The sequence below is a fragment of the Pleurodeles waltl genome, chromosome 8, assembly GCF_031143425.1.
Source record: "Pleurodeles waltl isolate 20211129_DDA chromosome 8, aPleWal1.hap1.20221129, whole genome shotgun sequence".
Classification (NCBI taxonomy): Eukaryota; Metazoa; Chordata; class Amphibia; order Caudata; family Salamandridae; genus Pleurodeles; species Pleurodeles waltl.
In genome coordinates this window covers 86,034,779-86,053,939 of record NC_090447.1, presented here as the reverse complement: position 1 = coordinate 86,053,939, position 19,161 = coordinate 86,034,779, and the positions used below count along the sequence as shown (strand labels likewise).

At 52.5% G+C, this 19,161-nt stretch overlaps 2 long non-coding RNA genes across 2 annotated transcripts in view; one reads left to right on the top strand and one right to left on the bottom strand.

The window, feature by feature from the left end:
• Window positions 1–19,161, bottom strand: part of LOC138249064 (uncharacterized) — a 244,358-nt gene that overhangs the window by 67,007 nt on the left and 158,190 nt on the right. The window lies entirely within an intron of this gene.
• The window catches only part of LOC138249063 (uncharacterized), a 75,318-nt gene that overhangs the window by 22,234 nt on the left and 33,923 nt on the right, over window positions 1–19,161 (top strand). The window contains exon 3 of the long non-coding RNA XR_011194691.1: window positions 6,913–6,959. This is a non-coding gene — a long non-coding RNA (uncharacterized lncRNA). The remainder of the gene's footprint in view (window positions 1–6,912; window positions 6,960–19,161) is intronic.

Below are 19,161 nucleotides of genomic sequence, written 5' to 3'. Positions count from 1 at the left end.
GGATCTCCTTGGGAAATCCCACACGTGAAAAGAACCCTATTGTAGCATGAGCCATGCTTTTGGCGGTCATGCCAGTCAGTGTGATAGCTTCTGGGTACCTCGTTGCATAATCAACTAAAACGAGGATATACATATAACTTCTTGAGGAGGCAATGAGAGGGCCTTCTAAATCCATACCCACCCTTGAAAAAGAGATATCAATAATGGGTAAAGGAAACAAAGGTGCTTTTTCTTTTGAGAACCTGGATTTACCAATTGACACTTTGGGCACTGCTGACAGAATTGGCGTATCTCAGAGAAGACCCTGGACCAATAAAAGTGGCATATTTTCCTCCATCTTCTCCGTTCCGAAATGCCCACCCCCCATGTGACTATGGGCCAAATGCAAGGTTTGAGTGCAATAGGGTTGGGGTACTACCAACTGCACTTTTTCGTGGTTATTATGTTTGGTTATTCTATATAATAGTCCTTTCTGGACAAGGAAATACAGACCCACCTGTCCTGATTTGTTATAGCAGACTTCCATGCATGCTGTAGGGTGGGGTCTTCTCTTTGAGGGCTGCTAAAAGGAGGGAGGGAAGCCAGTACTACCTCACAAAGGTCCCTTTCTCATTGTGGGTTCTTTTTGCGTTTGGTATAGTTTTTTCCCTTCTCGTTTCTCCTTTTTACTTGGCTTATATCGGTCTCCTCCTGGGCTGATGTGAGTTTGTGAATAGGGAGCATCTTCCCACCATAAATCTGTCTTATCTCTCGTTTGGACACTGTCCAACAGGTCGGAAAAGTGGGCATAGTCGGTACCTATCATGACTCCGTCAAATAGATGTCCAATAACCCCCATCATAATCGTGTCTGTCTGTCCATTCCAGTCAACGGAGACAGGGACTAAAGGATATCGCTTCATGTCTCTGTGGATACAACAAATAGATACTGTTTCGGTGGGAGTCTGGGTTTTTGGCTCTACTAGACTTGCCCTGATTACTGATTGGCTACACCCAGAGTCGATTAATACGCTAGTGGTTTGGCCGTTAACTCTCATCTTTTTCATGTACCTGGAGGTGTCTTTCCCTGTATAAAACACCCTCCCATGTGTGACGCCCATTTGACCCTCGGGTAGGTCGCTTCCCCGCCGCTGCAGCTCCACCTGCCCAGGCCCCTGCCACTGGTTTGTAGGTCCTAGGTCTTTTCTTTGTGCTCTGCTTCTGTCTCTCTCCATTTTTGCTCCTGTTGTGCTTCTCTATTCCTCCACTTTCACTCCTTTTGTGCTTCTCTATTCCTCCTTTGTCTCTCCTACTGGGCTTATCTAGTTATCCTTTGTCTCTCCTGCTGTGCTTCTGTCTCTCTCCTTTTTCGCTCCTGTTGTGCTTCTCTATTCCTCCACTTTCACTCCTGTTGTGCTTCTGTCTTTCTCCTTTGCCTCTCCTGGTGTGCTTCTCTATTTTTTCCTTTTTCGCTCCTGTTGGGCTTCTGTCCTTCTCTATTTTCTCGCCTGTTGCCCTTCTGTCTTTCTCCATTTCTCCATTTCCCTCCCGTTCTGCTTTCCCGCTCCCCCCTGCTCTCCCGCCTCCCGCTTTCCGCCAATGCCTCCCGTGCGGCCCCGCCCCCCCTGCTCCCATCCGCTGCCCTCCCTCAGCCCTCCCACCTCCCAGCTGACCCCACCTCCCCTCCTTCCCTCTTATAGCTGCCGCTGTGCGACTGCGCAGCGGGTGCGCCGCTGGCGCGTCGAAGGCGCGCCAAAGGCAAGCCTGTCTGCGCCTGTCCGCGCCTGTACCACACCCAGCGCCAGAACCCCTGGCCCCCAACGCACCCAAAAACCCCATCTTAGATACGACTTCGCATCCCTCAACGCACTCAACCCCGGGCGAACAACCACCTACTACCAAGCCAGCCCCAAACACACTCATGGACCCTTCGCCTGTCAAGCCTGCAAGTATACCTTCCACCGAGCCTGCAGTCCTTCCACCGACCCACGCACCAACAACCACCTCAAGTGCATCCTCCTCAACACACGCTCCGTCCACAAGCACGCCATCGAATTATGGGACCTCCTGGACACAACAGCACCTGTTGTCGCCTTCATCACAGAAACCTGGAGGAACGCCTCCTCGGCTCCTGACATCGCCTTCGCCATCCCCGACGGCTACAAGATCGCCCAGGAAAGACCGCGCCAACCAAATCGGGGGAGGAATAGCCATCATCTACAAGAACTCCATCAACATCACGAACTCCACCTAAGACACCCCCCTCGCCGCCAAACACATGCACTTCCAGATCCACACCTACCCCAGAACCACCCTCAGAGGTACTCTTGTCTACAGGCCCCCTGGCCCACGCGCCCAATTCAGCGAATCCATCACTGACTTCATCACCCTGCACGCCCTAGCCTCGCCAGACTTCATCCTCTTCGGGGACCTGAACTTCCACCTGGAGAAGAACAACAACACCAACACCGCCACCCTGCTCGACAACCTCACCAACCTCGGACTCAAGCAGCTGGTGAACACCCCCACCCACACCGCTGGCCACACGCTCGATTCCATCTTTTCTGCCAGCAACCACATATCTTTCAGCCACTCCTCTGAGATACACTGGACCGACCATAGATGTGTCCACTTCACCTTCAAATGTGAGACCCACCACCTTCGCACACAAAAAATCACCTGCAGACCCTGGAACAAAATCTCCACAGAGCAGCTACTCTCTACTCTAAACCATAACCAACCAGCCATCTCCACCGACGCCAACAACACAGCCCTCAGCCTCACACAGTGGATCACCAAATGTGCAGACAACCTCGCCCATCTCAGAAGCCACCCAAGAGAGTCCAACATCAGGAAACCCCCATGGTTCACGGACGCCCTCCCAGAATCTAAGAAAACCTGCCGTACCAAAGAACACACTGCAGAAAACATGTCAGCCTTCAGGATCGCCACCCGTGAACACCACCAGCTGATCCACTCCACCAAAAGGGCATCTTTCAAAGAGAGACTTGACAACAACACCCATAATAGCAAAGAACTCTTCAACATCGTCAAAGAGCTCTCCAACCCCAACGCCAGCTCCAATGCCATCACGCCCTCACAAGAACTCTGCAACTCCCTCGCTACTTTCTTCCTTCGAAAGATCACCGACCTACACGACAGCTTCGGACCCAAGACCCCACCGCCCACCACTGAACCAACAGCCCCAGCCACTACCGTCAACGCCTGGACCACCATCAGCTCCGAAGAGACCAGAATCACCATGAACACCATCCACTTCGGCTCCCCCTCGGACCCGTGCCCCCACCACATCTTCAACAAAGCCAACTCCATCATCGCCCCCTACCTCCAGAGCATCATCAACAGCTCGTTCGCATCGGCCACCTTCCCTGAGAGCTGGAAACACGCGGACGTCAACGCTCTCCTGAAAAAACCCACGGCCGACCCCAACGACCTGAAGAACTTCTGCCCCATCTCTCTTCTCCCCTTCCCTGCCAAGGTCATCGAGAAGGCCGTCAACAAGCAACTGACCAACTTCCTTGAAGATAACAACCTGCTCAACCCCTCCCAATAAGGTTTTCGTGCCAACCACAGCACGGAAACCGCCCTCATCGCAGTCACCGAAGACATCAGAACCCTGATGGACAACAGAGAAACAACCGCCCTCATCCTCCTAGACCTCTCGGCTGCCTTCGACACCGTGTGACACCGCACCCTAATAACCCGCATCCGCTCCACTGGAATCCAAGGACAGGCCCTGGACTGGATCATCTCGTTCCTCTCTGACCGAACCCAAAGAGTCTACCTCCCGCCCTTCCGCTCAGAACCCACGAGATCATCTGCGGCGTTCCACAAGGCTCTTCGCTCAGCCCTACCCTATTCAATATCTACATGAGCCCCCTCGCCAACATCGCTTGCAAACACAACATCAACATCATCTCCTACGCCAACGACACCCAGCTGATACTCTCCCTCACCAAAGATCCAGCCACCGCCAAAGCCAACCTGCAGGATGGAATGAAAGGCGTCGCAGAATGGATGAAGCTCAGCCGCCTGAAACTGAACTCAGACAAGACGGAGGTCCTCATCCTCGGACACTCCCCGTCCGCCTGGAACGACTCTTGGTGGCCCACGGCCCTGGGCACCGCACCAACCCCTTCAGACCACGCACGCAACCTCGGATTCATCCTGGACCCCCTCCTCACAATGACCAAGCAAGTCAACGCTGTCTCGTCATCTTGCTTCCACACCCTACGCATGCTCCGAAAAATCTTCCACTGGATCCCCGCCGAAACTAGAAAAACTGTTACCCACGCCCTCATCACAAGCCGCCTGGACTACGGAAACACCCTATACGCAGGAACCACCGCAAAGCTACAGAAACATCTTCAGCACATACAGACGCCTCGGCACGCCTCATCCTCGACATACCGCGCCACAGCCACATATCCGCCCACCTGAAACACCTGCACTAGCTCCCTGGCAACAAAAGGATCACCTTCAGGCTCCTCACCCACGCACACAAAGCCCTCCACAAAAAGGGTTCCGAATACCTCAACAGTCGCCTCGCATTCTACACACCCACCCGTCAGCTTCGCTCAGCCAGCCTCGTTCTTGCCTCCGTCCCTCGCATCCGCAGAACCACCGCTGGAGGTAAATCCTTCTCCTACCTGGCAGCCAAGACATGGAACTCCCTTTCCGTTCACCTAAGAACTACCCAGGACCACCTCGCCTTCAGGAAGCGCCTTAAGACCTGGCTCTTTGAACAGCAGTAACCCCCCCCAGCGCCTTGAGACCCTCACGGGTGAGTAGCGCGCTCTATAAATGCCTTGATTGATTGATTGATTTCCCTGGGTTCTGATTTTTCTTCCTTATAGGGACAAATGTGGGCGATGAGTCTCCATTCACTACAGCTATAATACTGGGGTTGTTGATTAGGGTTTTTCTCCGTGACCCTGGGGATGATTATGTCTTCGGGTTCTTTAAGAGGTTTTGGACGATAGGGAGGTCCAGAGGGTCGATTTCCCATAGAGGTCCCCTTTTGTATTCCTACCTTAAAATCAGGGGCCCGATGGTATGCACAAGCCAAATCTATTGCGGTAGTGGTATCTACGTTAGGATGTTGTTTTATCCAGTCCTTGTCTTTGAGGGTAAGGCCTCCAGGAATTGCTCAAGTAATATAATCCGAATTACTTTGTCCTGATCCATGCCGATGGGTCCAAGCCATTTCAGTCCGCGATCTTGTATCCTGAAATAGAGGGTTTGAGGATTTTCCTTAGGACACCACTTGGTTTTCTGGAATTTGAGTTGATAATACTCTGTATCGAACCCAACCCGCTCTAGTATACCCTTCTTTATGTCTGGATAGGGGGTGGTACATCAGGGGTTTACAGCTTGATACGCTGCTTGCAAGGTTCCCCATCAGGAGGGGGGCTATGTATTGGCCCCACCTGTCTTCCGGCCAAGTAGCAGAAGTGGCTACCCTCTCAAAGTTTGTGAAGAACTCATCTGAGTCCTCTCCTTCTTGGTATTTCTGCAGGACTGAACTAGGAACGTTAGGGTGGACCCGGGTTGCAGCAATCGTATCTGTTAGTTTTTGAAGGGCGGTTTCGTGCACTAACTGGTTATTGGTTATCTGGTCATTCAGATAAGACGGAGGTCCTCATCCTCAGTACCAACCCCTTAACCTGGGAATGACTCCTGGTGGCTGACCGCTCTGGGAGCAGCCCCGACACCCACCGACCATGCACGCAACCTGGGCGTCATCCTCGACTCAACACTCTCCATGACCAAGCAAGTCAGCACTGTCTCCTCATCCTGCTTCAACACCCTCTGCATGCTCCGCAGGATCTACAAATGGATCCCCACAGATACAAGAAGAACAGTCACCCATACCCTCGTCAGCAGCACATTTGACTATGGCACGCCCTCCACGCAGGAGCCCCGGCCAACCTCATCATATGATTGCAACGCATACAAAACACCTCCGCCCGCCTGATCCTCGATGCCCCCCGCAACAGCCATATCACTCCCCATCTGAGAGACCTACACTGGCTCCCTGTCAACAAAAGGATAACCTTCAAGCTCCTCACTCACGCACACACAAGGTGCTCCACAACACCGGTCCAGACTACCTCAACAGACGACTCACCTTCTACACCCCATCCCCCAACTCCGCTCAACCAACCTCGCTCTCGCCACCGTCCCCCGCATCCGAAGAACGACCACTGGAGGCAGATCCCTCTCCCACCTCGCTGCCAAGACCTGGAACACCCTTCCTTTGCCCCTACGACAGACCGAAGACCTGCTGACCTGCAGGAAACGCCTCAAAACCTGGCTATTCAAGCAGTAGCAGCACCCCCCTCCGTTCAGCGCCTTGAGACCCTTACGGGTGGGTAGTGCGCTCTACAAATACATTGATTGATTGATTGATTGGTTGGCTAATATCATAGCCTGACTTTTTAAAGTGTTTTGGAGTGTCTCTCTATCAGTATGCACCTCTCTTTGTTGTTCTTCCCATACGACCTGCGGGTGTCGTTGTCCTTCGGCCAATCTTTGTATCATGTCTTCTAATGTAGACTTTGCTTCCATTCTCCTCGTATACTAATAGATCTTTTCTGCAAATGTCGTCTCCACTCCCACTTCTGACACCACTGTAGATGGGGTGAGGTTCTTGGGGCCAGGCCGGAGACTTTAATAATCTCAACTGAGTCGCTGTAAGGTTTATGAATGTTTTTATTGAAGGTTTCTAGCTGTTCTTTCTTTCTTGTTCACATGTGATAATTTAGTCTCTTGCAAGATTTCGTTCTTCCTTTTTTCTCAATGTCTCTATGCTTTCTCTGTTCTTTTTCTTTCCCACTCTTCCGTTCTCTTTCTTCTGGTTAATGTAGCTCCTTTCCTTTGTTTCTTCTGGGCTTGGTTCTCCGGAGTAAAGATCACCGTTGTCGGGTCCATAAACCAAAAACAAAAGCAAGGGACAAGGTAAGTGATCTTCTTTTCTTTCTATGAATAGGGGGTTAGGAGTGTGGGGGTGGAGGGGGACACAACACCCAGAGAGTGCTTCAAATGAATAATAACCACAGTGACGATATTCCCCTCTTGTGCATAATTATAAAAGAAACACAAATTTCCGTTCTCTAGGTTTTTTCAACCCTGTTGTTTTTGTCCGGTTTCAAAGGAAGCTTTTATCAGGTAGGAAAATAGTGGATGTTAGTATAGGAGGGGAAACATTTTGAAAAAAACTAAATGGAGGGGATACCGGAGGGATCTTTTCTCCCTTTACTTCTTTCCGCTGATTGTCCCCCTCCTTCTACCACTAGCACCCCGCAGGGTTCGACAAGCATGCACGTATCTGCGTAAGCCACGTCCCTCCAGGGACATGGTTGGTGTTGTGGCTTGATGCTGCAACCCTCAGCGGCGTTTCTTCCTGAGGGAGCGTCCCCGACTCCCTTCCTTTGCCTCCGCACATCTCTGGTGCTTTTTCCTCCGCGTTGTTCTAAGCGTCTTCTTTTGCGTCTTCCGCTTTTGCTCGTCCGTCTTCCGTCCTTGTTTTAGCCCGGATGCCCGGGTTATAGCAGGGCATTTCCTTTCACTTGCTGACGATGGTGCCCCCGGGGTACAGGGTTGCCGGTCTCAGGGTATCATCGTGTAACAGGGCCGTGCGGACCCTGTTACAATGCATTAAGTCCACATATGAACTTAAACCAGGAGAAAGATTATGTTTTCATATCTCTGTTACTTCATTCTTCCTGTCCTGCATTCTGCAGCAGCACACAAAGAAAGAGCAAAAAGCATCTCAGGAGTGTTTTTATGTAGGCACCTGTCTTTACCTGCCCAATAACTGTTTTCCCCACAACGCATGCCCCCTTGCACTATGATGCAAAGGTGCCTGCATTAGTGCTAGTCAGGCAAAAGTATGCCACCAGTAGGAAAGGGCAGGGATGCACTGTTCCATAGAATCACTGTGCATTCCTGCCCCTTCCTTTTCACGCAGTGCAGCAAGGTGGCTCCCACCAAGCAACAGCGAACAGTTATATCCCTGGGGTAGGGTCCCCTGGGCCAACATTGGCTCTACAAGAGAGACCCCTGACCCCCCTCCAATGAGCATTTCCCCAGGGAGGTGGTGGTCCCCAGAGTCCGGGGGAGCTGAAACAGACCCCCTCAATATTGTATTTTAGCTCTGGGGACATAAAAGCACAGCTGCCGGGGCTCTCTGGCCATTGCACAGAACCAAATGGACCCTCCTCATTATTGTAGTTTAGCCTTGGAGAGGTGGTGGTCACTGGAGCTGCTGGGTGGCCATGCGGCCCCTCAAACAGAACTAAATATTTCTCCTAGGAGGTGATAGTCCCTGGGACTGTAGGGGGGCCACACAACCACCCCTGCATTTACTGCTATGTTGAAGCCAGGGAGGGGGTGGTCCCCAGGGCTGTGAGGGGGCTGCACAGGCTCTCCACATAGCACATTAAATTGGCCCCGGGAGGTGGTGGTTTCTGGGGCTGTGGGGGGGCATGTGGCCCCCCACACACACATCTACTTTTTCACCCTGGGGAGGTGGTGGTCCCAAGAGCTGTGGGTCCATGAAGGACCCACTTTATTATTTAAATTGAGCAGCAGGGATGTGGCAGTCCCTGGATCAGTGAGGGGTCAAGTACCACCCTCGCATTTCATTTGAAATTCTGCCCCACGGAGGTGGCGGTCCCCAGGGCTGAAGGGGAGTAGGTGGCCCTTTGGCATTCATTTTGTATAAGGCCCCGGGGAGGTGGCAGTTCTCAGGGCTTTGGGGGGACTAGGGTGGTCATTACAACCCTGGCGGACGGTGTTAAAGCAGCGGAAATACCGCAAACAGGCCGGCGGACAAAAAAAGGGAATTATGGCCCTGGCGGAAACCACCAACAAAGAAAGCCATTTTAACACTTCGCCCGCCACGGCGGTACACACAAGCAGCGCGGCGGTAACCGCCAACAGACAGGCGGAAGACAATGTACCGCCCACACTATTACAACCCGCCAATCCGCCACATTTTCCGGGGCGGATTCACCTTCGATAAAAACACGGCGGAAACAGCTTTTGCAATGGAAGAACGCTCACCTTAACATATCCCACGAGGAACGAGGAATACATGGAGCCGGAACTCCAAATACTCCCTGCACTTGTGTTTCTGCTCTTCTACGACCAACAGCTACGTAGGCGCCGCAGACAACGGTGAGTACTGCACCTACGACATGGGGGAGGAGGGAGGCAAAAGTTAGGGGGACACACACCAAACACCCCCACCCCCACCCTCGCATATCACAACATACACACCAATGCATTCACAAAAATCACAGTAACAACCCACAATTCCCCCGGAAGAATGAAAAGACAATGCGAAATTCGGTCAAACCTTGTAATGTGGCAATATACATGTCATACAAAAATATACAGATATATATTTGAAAATCAGTCATAATTATATACAATACGAGAAGTAGTGCAGATATGTACATAACAATGTCCGTGCACCATCAGTCAAAAAATACATGGGCGAGGCCCACAAACGATACCTGACCACAATCGGAGAGAACACTGCCGGGGCATCAGATAGAAAAACAACAGGCACCTCAGGGGGAAGGGAAATGGGGGCACCTCAGCCGGATGAGTGCACGACGCCAGATCCACGAGGGGGCTCAATGCCCACTGTTCAATCCTGGGGAGTGCAAAGCCACAGTCTCTCAAGTCTCTACAGTGGGTGGTTTGCCCACTGCATTATCCTGGGGAGTGAAAAGCCACAGTCTCTCAAGTCTCTCCAGTGGGTGGTTTGCCCACTGCATTATCCTGGGGAGGGCAAAGCCACAGTCTCTCAAGACTCTCCAGTGGGTGGTTTGCCCACTGCATTATCCGGGGGAGTGCAAAGCCACAGTCTCTCAAGTCTCTCCAGTGGGAGGGTTGCCCACTGCTGTATCCTGGGGAGTGCAGAGCTACAGTCTCTCAAGTGGATAACAGTCTCCACTGGTTATGGAGGGGGAATGGTGCCCAGAGTGCTTCATCCTGTGAAGGACAGAGGTAGTGGATGCATGTCTCCACTTGTTCTGGAGGGGGACTGGTGCCCAGAGTGCTTCATCCTATGAAGGACAGAGGTAGTGGATGCATGTCTCCACTGGTTCTGGAGGGGGACTGGTGCCCAGAGTGCTTCATCCTGTGAAGGACAGAGGTAGAGGATGCATGTCTTGACTGGTTCTGGAGGGGGACTGGTGCCCAGAGTGCATCACTCACCCTGTGACGGTCCCAGTTGCGTCAGTGCCCCTGCCACTCATGAGCTAGCGGTGCTTGAGTTGGCGGTGCCCTGTTCAGCGGTGCTTGAGTTGGCGGTGCCCTGTTCAGCGGTGCTTGAGCTGGCGGTCCTTTATGGCCCAGCGGGTCTTGTGCTGGTGGTCCTTCATGGCCCATCTGGGCTGGGGCTGGTGGGCCCTCCTGGGCAGCTGGGCTGGGGCTGGCGGGGCCCTCCTGGGCAGCTGGGCAGGGGCTGGCGGGCCCTCCTGGGCAGCTGGTATGGGGCTGGCGGGGCCCTCCTGGGCAGCGGGGATGATGGCGTTCTTCTACGCCATGCTGCTCCTCCCAGACTTAGCGGGTTTCTTGTGGCCCTTCCCCACCGGTCACAGCTGAGACCACACTCCCACTGGGACCCCTGGGAGCGGCTTGGGTGGCTGGAGTCTTCCCCTTCTCCCGCCGGGCACTGGCCAACCGCTGATGCTTCACGGGGGGACTGGCTGTGCTGTGGCTCCGTGCCACACTGGCTGTCCTGGTGGCCGGTACACTCCACATACCTGTGACTACAGGCACCACTGGTCCCGGAGATGTTGTGGCTGACGTGCTACTTCGGAACCTATGAGATGGACGGGGTGGGGGAGGTGGGGGAAACAGGTCAAGGCTGGACAGGAAAAGTTTTTGGGACACACTGGGACGGGTAGCTGGAGGGGGTTTGGGAGTGGAGGAAGAAGTGGTGGTTGTAGGAGGTGTACGTTTGGTGACTTTGGGTGAAGGTGCATGCGCTGGAGGCGGTCGTGAGGTGGATGGCTGTTGGGTGGGTGTGTGCCTGTATTTGTGTATCTTGGGAGGGGGCGTCACAGACACACTGGGAGAGGACACAGGACGTGTGAATGGTAGTGGGGGTGGTGACTGCACGTGAGCGGGGTGTGCTGGTGGGTGTGCTGGTGAGGGACGTAGTGGCTGTAGAGGTAGTGCATGCAGGTGTGTGTGTAGACGAGACTGGGAGGGAGGAGGGAGACGACGAGGAGGGGGACACAGTGGAGGCAGTGGATGTTGGTGTGTCTGCATGTGTGTGATGCTTGCGTGAGTGCCTGTGGGATGTGCTTATGTTTGCCTGAGCTTCCCTTGTGTGGTGAGGTGTGTGCAGGCTGGTCTGATGGTGTGCTTGGGATAGGCAGAGGTACAGGGGATTGGGTCTGGGTGGAGGAAGTTGGAGGGGGGAGGCTAGACACAGGGATAATGGCTGCCATTAGTGCTGAGGCCAGAGTTTGAAAGGCTTGGAGAAGGGCCGCCTGACCAGAATGAATGCCCTCCAGGAATGCATTAGTTTGTCGCAACTGCCTTTCTACACCCTGGATGGCATTCAAAATGGTAGACTGCCCAACAGTGAGTGACCTGAGGAGGTCAATGGCCTCCTCACTGAGGGCAGCAAGGGTGAATGAGAGTGTACTCATCCCCTTGTGTCTGCTGTGATGCCCTCAAGCGCCCATCCAACTCCGGGTACGCCACCGCCAGGATCCTGCACAACAGGGGGGGTCATGGTTCGACGGGTACCCCTCCCACGTTGGGAGGCCATCCCCAGCTGAGCCTCCGCCGTCTTCTTGCTCCTGCGGCGAATGTCCTCCCATCTTTTCCGGCAGTGGGTGCTCCGTCTGCGGTAGACCCCCAGGGTCCGGACGTCCGTGGTGATGGCGCGCCAAATATCTTTCTTCTGGTGGGCGCTGACCTACATGAAATGTACAGGGGAAGAAAAGAAATCATTACCAACTGCACCGTCAAAGTGATTGGCCCCCATCCCTACTCTTGCCATGTGGCACATGCACCCACCGTCTTTCATGCATGCAGAACTCTGCCCCCTTCCTTCTTACATCCAGCCCTCTCCACGCAGGCATAGCCCATACGACATGCTCCCCGTGTACCTACCTGTTTGTCTGGATGACCGTAGATTAGCGTGTACTGGGGGAGGACCCCATCAACGAGCTTCTCCAACTCCTCCGATGTGAAGGCAGGGGCCCTTTCCCCAGACGCACGAGCCATTGTCTCTTCCAGACCAAGGTCACAGCAGCACTTGTAGTGTAGGTCCTCTCCTGTCAAAGATCAGGTATCAAGTGATTGAACAGATAGAAAATGGCAGTCACGTCCGTGGCGGTCACGTCCGCGGCGGTGCGTACCATCACCGCCGGCGTACATCGTCATTGGCTCCTGGGACCCATAGGGTCCAATGTTAACCAATGCAGCATTACGCCGCGGCCTTCGACCGCCTACAGCGAATGTGTACAACGCCATCGCAGTTACCTCACATCCCATTGTCCCACTTTGGAGGTCAGGCAGCCGCCATTTCAGGGGCCCACATGGCCTAATTTCCAACTGCGTCACACATACCTAGGCCTAGTCTCAACACACATACAGGCCATCTATTGTGTATGATTGGTATTCTGGGTAAACTGTGGGTACATACCTCTGAGTTGTTTGACTCTGTGGTCGCTGTTGTCCTTCATAGGCACCGTCCGCTGGGACATGTGAGGAGATGGCGGAATCCTCTGGTGTACCGACCGCTGGTGGACCTGTCGACAATGGAGGAAAGACATTTGATAATCACCTACAGGTTTGACGGTGCCACAATCCAGGAACTGTATACCCAGTTGGAGCCAGACCTGATGTCAGCAATCCGCCATCCCACAGGAATACCACCTCAAGTGCAGGTGCTATCAGTGCTCCATTTCCTTGCAAGTGGGTCTTTTCAAACAACAGTGGCCATGGCATCAGGGATGTCCCAGTCTATGTTTTCCAACGTATTGTCCAGAGTGTTGTCTGCTGAAACACATGCGGAGCTACATCATTTTCCCTCAGGTGGAGGATTTGCCTACAGTGAAAGGTGACATCTATGCCCTTGGACATATCCCCAACATCATAGGTGCCATTGATGGGACCCATGTGGCTTTAGTCCCCCCCCCACAGGAGTGAACAGGTGTACAGAAACTGGAAGAGTTATCATTCCATGAATGTACAGATGGTATGTTTGGCAGACCAGTACATCTCGCATGTGAATGCCATGTTCCCTGGCTCAGTGCAGGACGCCTACATCCTGTGGAATAGCAGCATCCCTTATGTGAAGGGTCAACTCCAGAGGCACCGTGTGTGGCTATTAGGTGAGCCCCTGGAAGCAAGACAGTGGGAATGGTTGTCTGGGGTTATCCCTACAGGTTAGTGTGTGTCTAACAGTTGTCCCTCGCCATTTGCAGGTGACTCTGGTTACCCCAACCTGTCATGGCTGCTGACCCCAGTGAGGAATCCCAGGACCAGGGCAGAGGAACGCTACAATGAGGCCCATGGGCGAACTAGGAGGGTGATCGAGAGGACGTTCGGCCTCCTGAAGGCCAGGTTCAGGTGCCTGCATATGACAGGTGGATCCCTATTCTACTCACCAAAGAAGGTGTGCCAGATCATCGTGGCCTGCTGTATGCTTCACAACTCGGCTTTGCGACGACAGGTGCCTTTTCTGCAGGAGGATGGTCCAGATGGCGGTGTTGTGGCAGCTGTGGAGCCTGTGGACAGTGATGAGGATGAAGCAGAGGAAGAAGACATGCAGAACAGGGACTCAGTGATCTAGCAATATTTAGAGTGAAACACAGGTGAGAATACATTCCTGCCTATTACATGTACTTTTCAACTACTACCTCTCTACTGTCTGTCGTTTTCACCCAGTGTATGGTCACTGAGTTGTCACTTTTCCTTACGGTTTCACAGATGTGGGTCCCAACGTGTGTCATCTGCTTAGATTCCTCATGGACTAGAGCTGTGTGACATAGGTATGTTGACATGACTATTTAAAAAAAAAATTCTCACTGTAATTGCAAATACACTATTTCGAAATCATAGACAGACTCCAGATCATTTTGTGCTTTAGGTGTGTTTATTTAAATGCATAATATTGGAGGGGGAAGTTAAATGGTGAGTGGTGATGGCTGAGGAGTGTCCATGGCAGAGTCCAGTCTATTAGTCTCACAGGTGCATTGCTCATATGGGCATTGGAAGTGGAGCTGGGGCAGTTTAATTATGGACAGGGTGACAAAGTGGGACAGTGGGATGACAAGCAGGGTGGTCTCATTTCTTGGCGGGGGTCTTAGCATCGAGCTCTGTCTTGTTCCTGGATCTCAGGGACCGTTTGCGGGGTGGTTCTCCATCTGCAGGGGGTGGGGTGCTGGTGTGGTGGTCCTGTGGCGGGGTGTCCTGTCCACTAGCGTCGGCGGAGGTGGTGGGCAGTTCATCGTCCATGCTAGTGTCAGGGGCCTCTTGTAGTGCCACAGTGTCCCTCCTGGTGTTAAGTAGTTCCTTCAGCACCCCTACGATGGTGCCCAGGGCGGAGCTGATGGTTCTGAGTTCCTCCCTGAAGCCCATATACTATTCCTCCTGCATGCGCTGGGTCTCCTAAAACTTGGCCAGTACCGTTGCCATCGTCTCCTGGGAGTGGTGGTATGCTCCCATGATGGAGGAGAGGGCCTCGTGGAGAGAGGGTTCCCTTGGCCTGTCCGCCCCCTGTTGCACAGCAGCCCTCCCAGTTCCCCTGTGTTCCTGGGCCTCCGTCCCCTGGACCGTGTGCCCACTGCCACTGCCCCCAGGTCCCTGTTGTTCTTGGGGTGGTGGGTTATCCTGGGTTCCCTGTAGTGGTGGACACACAGCTGATTGACGTGTCCTGGGGACGGAGGTATGGTCCCGCTGGGTGGGTGCTGTGCTGGTGTTTCCTGAGGGGGGAAGGTCTGTGGTGGCCTGTGCCTGTGTGAGGGGAACCGACTGTCCAGAGGTCCCCGATCTTCCGGGCTGGTCATCTAGATCCAGTTGGACAGAGCTGCTGTCATCACTGTGGGTCTCTTCTGTCTGGACCCTCCTGTCTGGTGACATTGGGTAGTAGTCCTGCAGGGGTGGAAACGCATGATTATTGCATCTGTGTGTGTCATGGTGTGCAATGGGTGGGTGACCGTGTACCCCAGTGCTAGCATTCCTGTGTGGGACCTTGTGTGATGATGGTTTAGGGGGTTGTATGGGTATGTGCAGTGGGCATGCTTTAGTGATGGGTGTCCATGCTTTGTTGTTGCATGCAGGGCTTGGTGTTGGGATGGGTGGTTTGTGATATTGCTACATTTGTGAGGAGTTGGAGTGATAGGGGTGAGGGCGAGGGTGGGGGTATGTGATAGCATGCAGGTAGGGTGGGGTGGGGGATTTAATAGTTAAGATTTGACTTACCAGAGTCCATTCCTCCACCAACTCCTGCGAGGCGCTCAGGATGCAGAATCGCCAAGACCTGCTCCTCCCATGTTGTTAGTTGTGGGGGAGGAGGTGGGGGTCCGCCGCCAGTCCGCTGAACCGCCAGGTGGTGTCTTGAGACCACGGAACGCACCTTCCCCCGTAGGTCGTTCCACCTTTTCCTGATGTCCTCCCGATTTCTTGGGTGTTGTCCCACTGCGTTGACCCTGTCGACTATTCTTCACCATAGCTCCATCTTCCTTGCAATTGAGGTGTGCTGAACCTGTGATCCAAATAGCTGTGGCTCTACCCAGACAATTTCCTCCACCATGACCCTGAGCTCCTCCTCCGAGAACCTGAGGTGTCTTTGCTGTGCCATGGGGTGGTGTGGGTGATGTGGGTGATGTGTGGGGTGGTGTGTCTGGTGATAAGTGTGGTGATATGTAGTGGTGTGTTGTGTGAGGTGCGTGGAAGTTGTGTGGTTGATGGTGTTATGTGCCTGTGGATGCTATTGTACTTGCTGGTGGTGTCTCTCTCTGTGCTTTGTTCTCAATTTTTGGTAGTAGGGGTTTGTGTGTGATGTGGGTGTGTGTTCTATATTGTATTGGATGTGTAGGAGTGTTGTGTGTATGTGTATCAGGTGTGCGTATTTCGAATTGGCCAATGTGGCTGTGTTTTGTATGTGTGTGTGTATTTTGAGGATTTGTGTTTCGTGATAGTGTGTGCGTATTTCTGTTGGTGTGACGGTGGATGTTTTGTTTTCGCCAGTTTATCACTGACCTTTGGTGTGGCGGACTTTTGTGGGTGTCTTTTTTGGCGGATTCCGAAATGTGGTTCATAATAGCTGTGGCGGAATTCCACGACCGCGGCGGTGTGTTGGCGGTCTTCTGCACGGCGGTAAGCGGTTTTTCCCGCCAATGTTGTAATGACCGCCTAAATCTTCTTTGGAAAACAGAATAGACACAGTATCACAAGACCTGAACCTACTCAGAGTGGACCACCGCTAATTGACGGAGAGAGTGAAATCAGCAGAAGAGGTGTTGACTGAGCTGACCCCTATGGCCTCGGATAATCAAAAACAAATTCAACGCCTGAACGCAGAGATGAAGGTACTATGGAGGCGGGCAGAAGAGGCAGAAGGCAGATCACGCCACAATAACGTACGTTTTCTAGGGTTCCCTGAAAAGCTGCCTGAGCAAAACACGGAAATATTTCTAGAACAATGGCTAATTAAAGAAGTACTGAACCGGGCTCCATAGAAGTTCTTCTCCGTGGAAAGGGTGCACAGAGTCCCAGGGAGACCGCCGGCCCCGGGCCAACCACCTAGACCACTGATAGCCAGATTCCTAACTTACAGAGACTGCGATGCAATACTGCAGCAGTTCCGCAACAAAGGCCCATTCAGATATGAGGACTCAGTTGTTAATACTTACCCAGATTTCACTCAAGAAGTACAGAGACAACGTAATTCCTATGCTAAAATTAAACAGCGGCTACGCGAGCACCATATTAAATATGGCCTACTGTTCCCTGCTAAATTAAGAGTGACATCAGATGATCGCACCCATGTGTTCACTTCCCCTGAGGATGCCTGGACATGGCTACACACAAAGGGGCTTGCACGTTCCCAGGAGGGCACTGATGAAGGTGAGGAATGGCTATTTTCCCCCTCGCGGAAGCGCTCCAGGAAACGATCTAAGGAACAACCCACTGAAAAACAGGCAGCAGAGGAAAAGGCAAAAGTACAGAAAGAAACTCCTCTGCTCACACAGAACTCCTTTGAGGCACTTCGGGCGACCCCTGGGGACAGCTTGGATTCCGACTCGGCTAGCTCAGACTCTACAATAACAGACGTGCTGAAAGGTCCGAAACTCACCCCCAGATCCGCGGATGCACTTTGACTGCATGCTGCTGTGCCGCTTCTCCTATTGAACTGACCTCTAAACTTGAAGGAAGGCACAGGACATCCGTGAGCGTGATTACACGTTGGAGGATGTAATCTGTAACAACGAGTATCTTTTGTACAAACTTCCATCTTTTTACTGAGTGCACTGTTTGATGTTGCTGAACATGAGAATGAGGGGGGGGGCATGCACTCCGGGAGCGCCCAACTGCATTTGCAGACTAGGTCTGCGGAAGGATGTGAGCCCCGTAAAAGAGCCACATCTGGTGGTCGCAATAGCTCCACCACAGATATCCACATGGATACAGGTTTTCTCACACAACCACGGATTGAGTAGTTTAGCACAAGTTCATAGTTGGGTTAGGGAATCAGTTGGAGTGGGAGGAGGGGGGTCCTTGTGTGATGATGGTTTAGGGGGTTGTATGGGTATGTGCAGTTGTATGGGTATGGGTTGGGTATGTGCAGTTGTATGGGTATGTGCAGTTAAATTGTACACTATAGGTCTATCCAAAACACAGAAAATACTGCTGAGACTGTTAGTCTTAACAAAATACTCTGCAGGGCCGGGAGGTGCCTGGAAGGGTTTGGTAAATAAGAGAGCGTCACATGTAGATACACCTCACAATGATGCATGGCTCAAAATGCGAATCACACCACACATCAATATGAAATAGTCACATGGAATGTGAAGGGCCTGGGAGCACTGAGTAAAAGATCCCAAGTATATGCACGCCTCAGGTGCCAGGGCACACACATCGCCATCTTACAAGAGACACACCTACTGCAGCCTGATCTACAGGAGATGCATGTGAAGTAGGGAGGACAGGTCATAGGCACATTATACTCGGCTTTTGCAAGAGGAGTATTGATATAGATAGCAGGAGGCGTCCCATATGTCCAAACTCCGCACAGAAAAGACAAGGGGGCAGATTTGTGGTGGTGGAAGGCCAGCTGGATGGCAGACAATTATCGTTAATTGGCATATATGCCCCAAATAGCGCAATAACAGTATTTTTGGGCACACTTACGCGGGCACTACTGACAAACCCCGAAGCCCCGGCCATATGGGGCTGTGACTTCAATAGCACACCGAATGCAATATTAGATAGGTCAAACACTCATTTGAAAGCGACAGCAAATAGAAACGCCAGATGCCCACTGCAGGCATGGGCCGGCGACATGAGACTCCATGACGTATGGCGCATGAAGCACCCACAACAGAGGGAATACTCATTCTATTCAATACCACACAAAGTACACACCAGAATTGACATAATATGGGGAACCCAGGATATAGGCGCATTGGTCAATAGGACAGAATACTTAGCTAAGACACTATCGGATCACTCACCGCTTGGAATAACATTGAATTGGGGCAGGAAACGCCAAGGGATCCCCACGTGGAGATTACAGGTAGAAGGTCTTCAAGATCAGGCATTCACAGAAGCACTGAGCACAACACTGAGACAGTACTGGGAAATAAATGACGAATCCACAAACTCAAGAGCTATAGAATGGGATGCACACAAGGCAGTGATCAGAGGTCATTGCATCTCAAACACATGGGGAGTGAGACGCACCCTACATGCAGAGATCAGTAAACTAGAAAAGGAACTCAGAGCAGTAGAAATGGCAGTGGCACGCAATGAAACACCTTACATAGCGCTAAAAGAAGCGCATACAAAATATAACGAGGCAGATACCAGACTCCGCTGACATGACCATAACTATCACTTAATGCGACTACAAACAGAGGGAGACAGATCGGGCAGGCTGTTGGCGTGGCTCCTA